This window comes from Rhinopithecus roxellana, chromosome 6 (assembly GCF_007565055.1).
Source record: "Rhinopithecus roxellana isolate Shanxi Qingling chromosome 6, ASM756505v1, whole genome shotgun sequence".
Classification (NCBI taxonomy): domain Eukaryota; kingdom Metazoa; phylum Chordata; class Mammalia; order Primates; family Cercopithecidae; genus Rhinopithecus; species Rhinopithecus roxellana.
This window is the reverse complement of record NC_044554.1, coordinates 143462953-143472941: the sequence shown is the minus strand read 5'-3', so window position 1 is coordinate 143472941 and position 9989 is coordinate 143462953.

Below are 9989 nucleotides of genomic sequence, written 5' to 3'. Positions count from 1 at the left end.
CTCTCTTTTCTTTATTAGTCTTGCTAGTGGTCTGTCAATGTTGTTGATCTTTTCAAAAAACCAACTCCTGGATTCATTGATTTTTTGGAGGGTTTTTTGTGTCTCTATCTCCTTCAGTTCTGCTCTGATCTTAGTTATTTCTTGCCTTCTGCTAGTTTTTGAATGTGTTTGCTCTTGCCTCTCTAGTTCTTTTAATTGTGATGTTAGAGTGTCAATTTTAGATCTTTCCTGCTTTCTCTTGTGGGCATTTAGTGCTATAAATTTCCCTCTACACACTGCTTTAAATGTGTCCCAGAGATTTTGGTATGTTGTATCTTTGTTCTCATTGGTTTCAAAGAACATCTTTATTTCTGCTTTCATTTCGTTATGTACCCAGTAGTCATTCAGGAGCAGGTTGTTCAGTTTCCATGTAGCTGAGCGGTTTTGATTGAGTTTCTTAGTCCTGAGTTCTAGTTTGATTGCACTGTGGTCTGAGAGACAGTTTGTTATAATTTCTATTCTTGTACATTTGCTGAGGAGTGCTTTACTTCCAATTATGTGGTCAATTTTGGAATAAGTGCGATGTGGTGCTGAGAAGAATGTATATTCTGTTGATTTGGGGTGGAGAGTTCTATAGATGTCTATTAGGTCCACTTGGTGCAGAGATGAGTTCAATTCCTGGATATCCTTGTTAACTTTCTGTCTCGTTGATCTGTCTAATGTTGACAGTGGAGTGTTGAAGTCTCCCATTATTATTGTATGGGAGTCTAAGTCTCTTTGTAAGTCTCTAAGGACTTGCTTTATGAATCTGGGTGCTCCTGTATTGGGTGCATATATATTTAGGAGAGTTAGCTCTTCCTGTTGAATTGATCCCTTTACCATTATGTAATGGCCTTCTTTGTCTCTTTTGATCTTTGATGGTTTAAAGTCTGTTTTATCAGAGACTAGGATTGCAACCCCTGCTTTTTTTTTGTTCTCCATTTGCTTGGTAGATCTTCTCCATCCCTTTATTTTGAGCCTATGTATGTCTCTGCATGTGAGATGGGTCTCCTGAATACAGCAGACTGATGGGTCTTGACTCTTTATCCACTTTGCCAGTCTGTGTCTTTTAATTGGAGCATTTAGTCCATTAACATTTAAGGTTAATATTGTTATGTGTGAACTTGATCCTGTCATTATGATATTAACTGGTTATTTTGCTCGTTAGTTGATGCAGTTTCTTCCTAGCCTCGATGGTCTTTACATTTTGGCATGTTTTTGCAATGGCTGGTACCGGTTGTTCCTTTCCATGTTTAGGGCTTCCTTCAGGGTCTCTTGTAAGGCAGGCCTGGTGGTGACAAAATCTCTAAGCATTTGCTTATCTGTAAAGGATTTTATTTCTCCTTCACTTATGAAACTTAGTTGGCTGGATATGAAATTCTGGGTTTAAAATTCTTTTCTTTAAGAACGTTGAATATTGGCCCCCACTCTCTTCTGGCTTGTAGAGTTTCTGCCGAGAGATCTGCTGTTAGTCTGATGGGCTTCCCTTTGTGGGTAACCCGACCTTTCTCTCTGGCTGCCCTTAAGATTTTTTCCTTCATTTCAACTTTGGTGAATCTGGCAATTATGTGTCTTGGAGTTGCTCTTCTGGAGGAGTATCTTTGTGGCGTTCTCTGTATTTCCTGAATTTGAATGTTGGCCTGCCCTACTAGGTTGGGGAAGTTCTCCTGGATGATATCCTGAAGAGTGTTTTCCAACTTGGTTCCATTTCCCCCCTCACTTTCAGGCACCCCAATCAGACGTAGATTTGGTCTTTTTACATAATCCCATACTTGTTGCAGGCTTTGTTCATTTCTTTTTCTTCTTTTTTCTTTTGGTTTCTCTTCTCACTTCATTTCATTCATTTGATCCTCAATCGCTGATACTCTTTCTTCCAGTTGATCGAGTCAGTTACTGAAGCTTGTGCATTTGTCACGTATTTCTCGTGTCATGGTTTTCATCTCTGTCATTTCATTTATGATCTTCTCTGCATTAATTAGTCTAGCTGTCAATTCTTCCACTCTTTTTTCAAGATTTTTAGTTTCTTTGCGCTGGGTACGTAATTCCTCCTTTAGCTCTGAGAAGTTTGATGGACTGAAGCCTTCTTTTCTCATCTCGTCAAAGTCATTCTCTGACCAGCTTTGATCCGTTGCTGGCGATGGGCTGCGCTCCTTTGCAGGAGGAGATGCGCTCTTATTTTTTGAATTTCCAGCTTTTCTGCCCTGCTTCTTCCCCATCTTTGTGGTTTTATCTGTCTCTGGTCTTTGATGATGGTGACGTACTGATGGGGTTTTGGTATAGGTGTCCTTCCTGTTTGATAGTTTTCCTTCTGACAGTCAGAAGGACTATCTGTTGGTCTGTTGGAGATTGCTTGAGGTCCACTCCAGACCCTGTTTGCCTGGGTATCAGCAGCAGAGGTTGCAGAAGATAGAATATTGCTGAACAGGGAGTGTACCTGTCTGATTCTTACTTTGGAAGCTTCCTCTCAGGGGTGTACTCCACCCTGTGAAGTGTGGGGTGTCAGACTGCCCCTAGTGGGGGATGTCTCCCAGCTAGGCTACTCAGGGTTCAGGGACCCACCTGAGCAGGCAGTCTGTCCATTCTCAGATCTCAACCTCCGCGTTGGGAGATCCACGGCTCTCTCCAAAGCTGTCAGACAGAGTCGTTCGCGTCTGCACCGGCCCCTGCTGCTTCCGCTGTTGGTCTTCAGCTGTGCGCTGTCCCCAGAGGTGGAGACTACAGAGACAGGCAGGCTTCCTTGAGCTGCTGTGAGCTCCACCCAGTTCGAGCTTCCCAGCGGCTTTGTTTACCTACTTAAGCCTCAGCAATGGCGGGTGCCCCTCCCCCAGCCTCGCTGCTGCCTTGCGGATAGATCGCTGCAGACTGCTGTGTTAGCAGTGAGGGAGGCTCCGTGGGCATGGGACCCTCCAGGCCAGGTGTGGGATATATTCTCCTGGTGTGCCTGTTTGCTTAAAGTGCAGTATTGGGGTGGGAGTTACCCGATTTTCCAGGTGTTGTGTGTCTCAGTTCCCCTGGCTAGGAAAACGGATTCCCTTCCCCCTTGCGCTTCCAGGTGAGGCGATGCCTTGCCCTGCTTCAGCTCTGGCTGGTCGGGCTGCAGCAGCTGACCAGCACCGATTGTCCGGCACTCCCTAGTGAGATGACCCCAGTACCTCAGTTGAAAATGCAGAAATCACCGGTCTTCTGTGTCGCTCGCGCTGGGAGTTGGAGACTGGAGCTGTTCCTATTCGGCCATCTTGCTCATAAGGGCGATGTTTTTCTTATAATTAGATTGAGGTAATGGACTTTTGAGAGGAAGATCATTCCCATTACATCATATCAAGGGTATATACTATTAAGATGACTTATGTTGACCTTGATTACCTGGTTGAGGTGCCAGGTTTCTCATATTGTGAAGTTATTCTTCTTTTTCCCGTTTTACAGACTGTATTCTTTGAAAGGAAGACACTATATGCAACTCACACTAAGGAGCGGGGAGTTGTACTCACTCTCCTTGAGGCTGGAGTGTTTACGTGAATTACTTGGATTATTCTGTATGTGAGATTTATCTCCTTACTCCTATATAGTTATTGATTTAATTGTTTATTTATATCCTTATGAGCTCATAAATATTTATTTATGCTTTGGGCTGTAATCTAATCTGTTTTATATATTTTGTTGCTCAAATTGTTCCAGCATTAGCCACTGGTAGCTCTTTAAGTTGGCTTCTGTGTCCCTTTGGGATGCCCTATCACTGAGGTACTGAGGTGTTTTGTTTTGGTTTTTGTTTTTCCTAGAGATTTTCCTTCTGACATTTGATGTTCCAAGTCTTGATTCATTTCCCTGAGGAGATACAGTTCCAATTATGGCAAAATAGCGTTAGAAACCAAGATCAAGTGCTAGATGTACTAATTACTACTGAAATCTAGATTTTTTAAAAAATAATTCTTACATAATTTCAAGTAAAATGAATTTCAATTTGCTTAGTTTCTATATCTAGTTTTCTATGATTTCCTGTTGTTTTACTCATAGTAAGCATATCTTTCTTTATGTCATTGAACATAGCATAATAATTTATGTGAAATTTCTTTCCATAAATTCCCTAATCTGAGTCATTTTGTGATTCATTTGCATTGTCAGACTTTTTGTCTTGTAAAGAGGTCACATTTTTCTGTTTTTTTGTATGTTGAGTAATCTTGGATTTAATCCTGGGCATTGTAAATATTGTGCAGATTTTGAATTCTTTCATATTATTCTAAAAACACTGAATCTTTTATAGGAGCAAGCAACTATTAATAATTTGTCAGACTCAGATAGAAAACGCCATTTCTTGGGCAACAGCTTACATCTCAGGTAGGCTAATTCTCAAGGATTAGAAACACCACATGACCAAGTAGTTTCTTCTATCCACTTGTGTACGTAGCAAAAGCAGCATTTTATACATGGATTATAAATTATATTTTACTGTAAAAAGCAGAAGGACAGCACAAATCTGATCCTGATTTGTAACATTTCCTATTAATTGCTTACACAAGATATGTATTTCAGTACTTTTCCAGTCATTTCAGAGTTTCTTCTGGAGAAAAACATTTCCATGTTTAAGGTGCTATCATTATCTGCGAATTAGGTACTAAAATTAACTGCATTGAAAGCCAATGCTGTCTTATTTGTGATTTTAAAACAGCTAAAGTATGAGATTTTCCTCCTTTAAAATCTTTCTTCCAAATAATTATTTTAATGACTATGGGCATGTTTCCTATGTCAAATGTGCCTGGCCCATGTAAGTGTTTAATAAACTTCTGTGAATGAAATGAATATGACATTTTTTATTTCAGAATTTTTGGTATGTATTGTGTCTGATGCCACAATTTTAAAGGCATAACTTGAAATTCTGTAGTTTCAGGAAAAATATATTGTAATTCCAACAGCTACTCGTGCCACCTGTAGTACCTGGGTGGTGGGGCTGAGGTTGTGGGGCCCTGCCTGTTAAGGCGTTTGAAACCAGTATTGAGGCTATATGTAGGACTTGGACATAGTCCTGCTACAAATTATTTCCCTCCAAACCAAAAGAGTATGTAACTTTAAACATGTTCAAACTTATTTATGTACCTGATATTTTAAAAAATGAATATTTCAAACTCTTAAAACTGTCCATTGTGTTTCATTTTTGAGGAATGAGCCTTTAACACTAGCAAAGATGTTTCCTTAAACACGTTAAATCTCATTCCATATAACAGTATTAGATGAAAAAGGACTTATATTTTATTCATCTAGCAATGTGTCTGGCATTTTCTGTGGTTTGGGGGGAGGTTGTGGGAAAGATAGAGGGTGTTGACCAGTGGTGATTTCAAGTCCTAGAAATGAAAATGTTACCAGCTTTGGAGACAAAACCATCTTGGATTAGAGATAGTCACCAGAATTGACACTGTGTACACAAATGTAGTCAGGCACCCACCATCAACCCACCGAAGATCTAAAATCTGTGAGGTAATATTCTGTCTGAATGCAGATGCTAGGTCCTGGTATATTATATTTCCAGTTTAATAATGTGAATTGGAGGTGAAGGTAGTTTGACTATGATTTGAATAAAAAGAATAAACAAATGATTTCCTGGAAAGAAGAGATTGTATTGGATTGTAATGAACAGAAAATTATTTCAGATGGATTAAGCAGTACTTTGGGGAATATACTGTAGGCACCTTTGAGAAGGTGAGCTTCTTCCTCCACTTAATCTTCAAGTTCTTTAGCTGTATGTAACATGATAGACAATCTATTATTCTGTTCAATCTTTGGTTTTTCTTTTTCTTTTTTTTTTTTTTTTTGAGACGGAGTCTCGCTCTGTTGCCCAGGCTGGAGTGCAGGGGCCGGATCTCAGCTCACTGCAAGCTCCGCCTCCTGGGTTTACGCCATTCTCCTGCCTCAGCCTCCCGAGTAGCTGGGACTACAGGCGCCCGCCACCTTGCCCGGCTAGTTTTTTGTATTTTTTAGTAGAGACGGGATTTCACCGGGTTAGCCAGGATGGTCTCGATCTCCTGACCTTGTGATCCGCCCATCTCGGCCTCCCAAAGTGCTGGGATTACAGGCTTGAGCCACCGCGCCCGGCCCAATCTTTGGTTTTTCATAGCAACATCTTCACCTGTTTTTCTTAATGATTTTCCTCTTGTTTTTGTTTCTAGTATCTACTGTATGAAAACGTTTTATATGCTTACTCTCAAATTTTATTTTTGGTTTAATAATTCTCCTTTTTCCAATAAACACCTTTTATGGTTTGAATAGTTTCCCTTTCCAAAACTCATGCTGAAATTTAATCTACAATGTAATGGTGATAACCTCACCTCCAATTGAGAGATAAGACCTTTGGGAGGTAATTGGATCATGAAGTCTTGGCCCTCCTGAATGGGTTAGTGGATTAATAATTAGTGGATTTTAATGGGTTATCGTGGGAATGGAACTGGTGGCTTCATCAGAGAAAAAGAGACCTGAGATAGCACACTCGGCCCCCTCACCATGTGATAACCTGTGTGGCCTTGGGATTCCTCAGAAAATGCACACCAGCAAGAAGGTTCTCACAGGATATGGCCCCTTGACCTGGATTTTTCAGCTAAGAAATAACTAAGAAATAAATTCATTTTCTGTATAAATTACCCAGTTTTTCATATTTTAAGCAACAGAAAATGAAGTAATACAACATTTTTTTTTCTTTTAATGATTTTATCCCTAAGACGCTATATTGCTCCTCCCTTTAAGCTCATGTTACCAAGGCACGATAGTTGCTTAGACAGTAACATGTGTGAGGGTGACCCTCTTGATGAGTTTAGTTGGTTTAGAGATGTTGGTAGTGATTTTTCCCTAGAAGCACTTTTTAAGAAGACCCTTGGGATGGGGTAAAGGACAGAGTGGGAGGATGGGAGAAGGACGTGCTCAGGAATGGACAGATTTGTTTATTCATGTTGTTAACCCTTCACCTTCCAGCCAGGCCAGAACTGTGCTCAAAGTATATTCAGCCACCTCCAGTGGGCACTGGATGGGCCCTGGCTTTCCTGTCTCGTGACAGGAAAGCCAGGGTGATATATAAGGCAATGATGTGCTCAGAGGGATGCAGGAGAGAGAAAAGGACACACAAAAATCCCTCTCTACCCCGTCCGCTGTGCCTTTGAATCTGGAGGGTTGCCTGAGTCATAGTGGAAGAAGCTGGAAAGATGGGAGACAGGCGAACAAGAAAGCAGTAGCTGCGGGTGACTCAGGAGTGTGGCCAGGTCTTGTGTGTGGCAAAGAACAAGGAAGTGGATATTTGTGCAACATGTATCACCACTTCCTGGTCCTTCCTATCAGCAAATCAGTTCTTGAAAGCACTCCCTACCCGTTCTTATGTTCATGACTCTTACCTGAACAACATAATTCACCCTGCCAGGGATCAAAAAACAATTCCAGAAACCTTTTCTTGGACGCTTGCCTTAACTGTGCCATGGTCCACAAGAGGTTGTGTAATTTATTCGTGGGCCTTTTGTGTTTTATCATTTATGTCCCTGTCTGATGAGTAACCCATTTTGTTTTCTAGGCAGCTGATGTGGCAGTTGCATCAACAGGCAGCTATAAAAACTAAGCATCTGTAAATCCTTTTGATAAATATTTGTGAAGTTTCAGAATCCTCATGTCTGATCAGTGTAAATCAGCAAGCAAGACAGTCTCCTAGGAAAGCCATTTGGAGACACAGTAGTGCATTCTGACCATGGGAACTTCCTCATGGGGGTCAGGGATAAGAAACTCATGAGGTCTTGAGCAAAGATAAATTAGCCTTCACAGAAGCAGATGCTTAAGACTACTGATACTAAATTGTACTGAGGTCAAACATTGAAAACTTCGCTTCTGAGCAAGGAGGAGTTGGAGGATCAAAAGTCTGGTTGAAGGGGCAAAATAAGAGTCTGTAAGAGATATTCCTGCAGTTTGCCCTTCTATTCTCATTGAACAGAGGCAAAATTCTACATGATGTGGAAGAAAATTTTCAATGCAGATTATGTAAATTTGAAGCTATAAATAAGCAAAATAAATAGACTTTAATATACATATACCCTTTGTGATATTTTCCTGAATTTCAAACATTGACAAAAATATCCCCCCCACCACCACCGCCCAATATTTTTTTCACTCGAGCAATCCCTAGTATTACGTGCCTTGTTCATTGAAAAGATATTAGAAAGTAAAATCCCAACTGGATCAACAACCTAATGGTCTAGACTCAGCAGTATAAAATTAGAACATAATTTTTCTCCTACTCTGTTAGATATTCCTTCCTTTTTCCCCGTGATATTTTATGGTCACTTTCAGTTTCATTTTTTTCAGGTATTAAAAGCTCAGTCTGGTCAAAACTAAACTTCTGATATCCAATTTAAAGCTTTTCCCTTTCTTTTGGGCATGACCTAGAAGGTTGGGCAAGAGGTGTGGTGAGTCCCTCCTCTCTTTCTTGTTCTGTATCCTTCTGACATGAAAGATGGCATGGTGGTGATGTGCCTCTGGATCTTTCAGGGCTAGATGGGACAGAGGATTAAGAGTTAGAAGGCAAAAAGAGTCTCATGTACTTAGCTGGCACTGTTTGTAGAGCTTACTTGGATGTCATGGGCTCTCTGTCATGGCAGGCTCTTTCTTTTACAGGGCGCTATCATGGGTTTCCTGGTCAACTCCTTGCTGCAGAAGTTGCACTTTCTGGTGAACCCATTTCCTTCTCTTTTTGCCTGTTGTAGTTGTACCTGCCACCCCACGGTTTTACTTGCACTAGGATCACTCAGATGTGATAACAGCTTGTCTGAGTGAACTTCTTTCAAGGTTGCTCAACCCCAGTGGTCTTCTATAGTCTTCCAACTCTGGGAATCTAGGCCACTTTTGAGGAGTTTATCATTTTATCTAATTGTTACATCTTGGAACAGGTCCAACTTCTGTAGCTCAGGAAGTATGATGGTAGCCGGGTTAGGGGGTTGGTGTGTCTGTGAGAGACTTCAGTGACAGATACTTCAGCAGTCTCTGCTCATCCAGTCATGACCTGTAAAAGGCAACATTTATGCTAGTGGAATGAGGCATAGGCCAGCTGAAGACATTTACATTGTTGTAGTTCAGTATCAAACCCAAATAGCCAAATGAAAATTACTAAACATTTGAAGATTACTTTTGGAGACAAACTGATGTATTTTAAGACTAAAATGAATCTGAGATGATGTCCACTAACCACCATTCGGAATCCACACAAGGATTCCTGACTGGATCAATGAGAGTGTTTTGGTTACAAAGGAGAGTTGAGAATGTTTTTATCTGAATGTGCCTGTAGGTGTCACCAAAGTAAATGACTCCTTTACCCTTGGTTTGATAACGGGGGCAAAAAAGCAAAGTAAAAAAATGATATTTTGTAAAGTCTACGGGGACAAAAAAGTAGAGTAAAAAATGATGCTTTGTAAAGTCTGTTGTTATATTGACACCACAGAATAGCAGCAGCAACGTCATCCACAGTAAGTCTGCAAATTCTCCTTCCATTTTGCAGTTACGATTTATCTTAGACAAGGAAAGTATACTTGGCAAGGGGACAGTCTTCAGGGTGTAGCAAGCAAGGAAAACTCCTTTCTCATCCCCAGCAGACACACCTCCTTCAGGACAGGAGAAGTTTCTTCTTTATCTGATTCCAGCCACTCATTAGAGACACTGTCTTCAAGGAATATTGATGCCTCATGAAAGAAAAAAATTACATGAGCAGTGGTAGTTAAAGAAGAAAAAAGGTGAACACGACATTTAAAAAAATGATTGGGGAACATTCAATTCCAAAAGTATTTCAATTTTTTTCTCTGCGCTGATTTTTTTTTGTTTTTAAACAAACTGTAAATTTTGATTCCTTAGAAAAAATAGTATTTTTTCTCTCCTTTTAAGGAAGGAAAATCCATTGCAAAATGATCAACCAGAAACTCTTATCTCTGAGCTTTCACAGCCAGGGAGGGTATGTGATGTTACCCAGA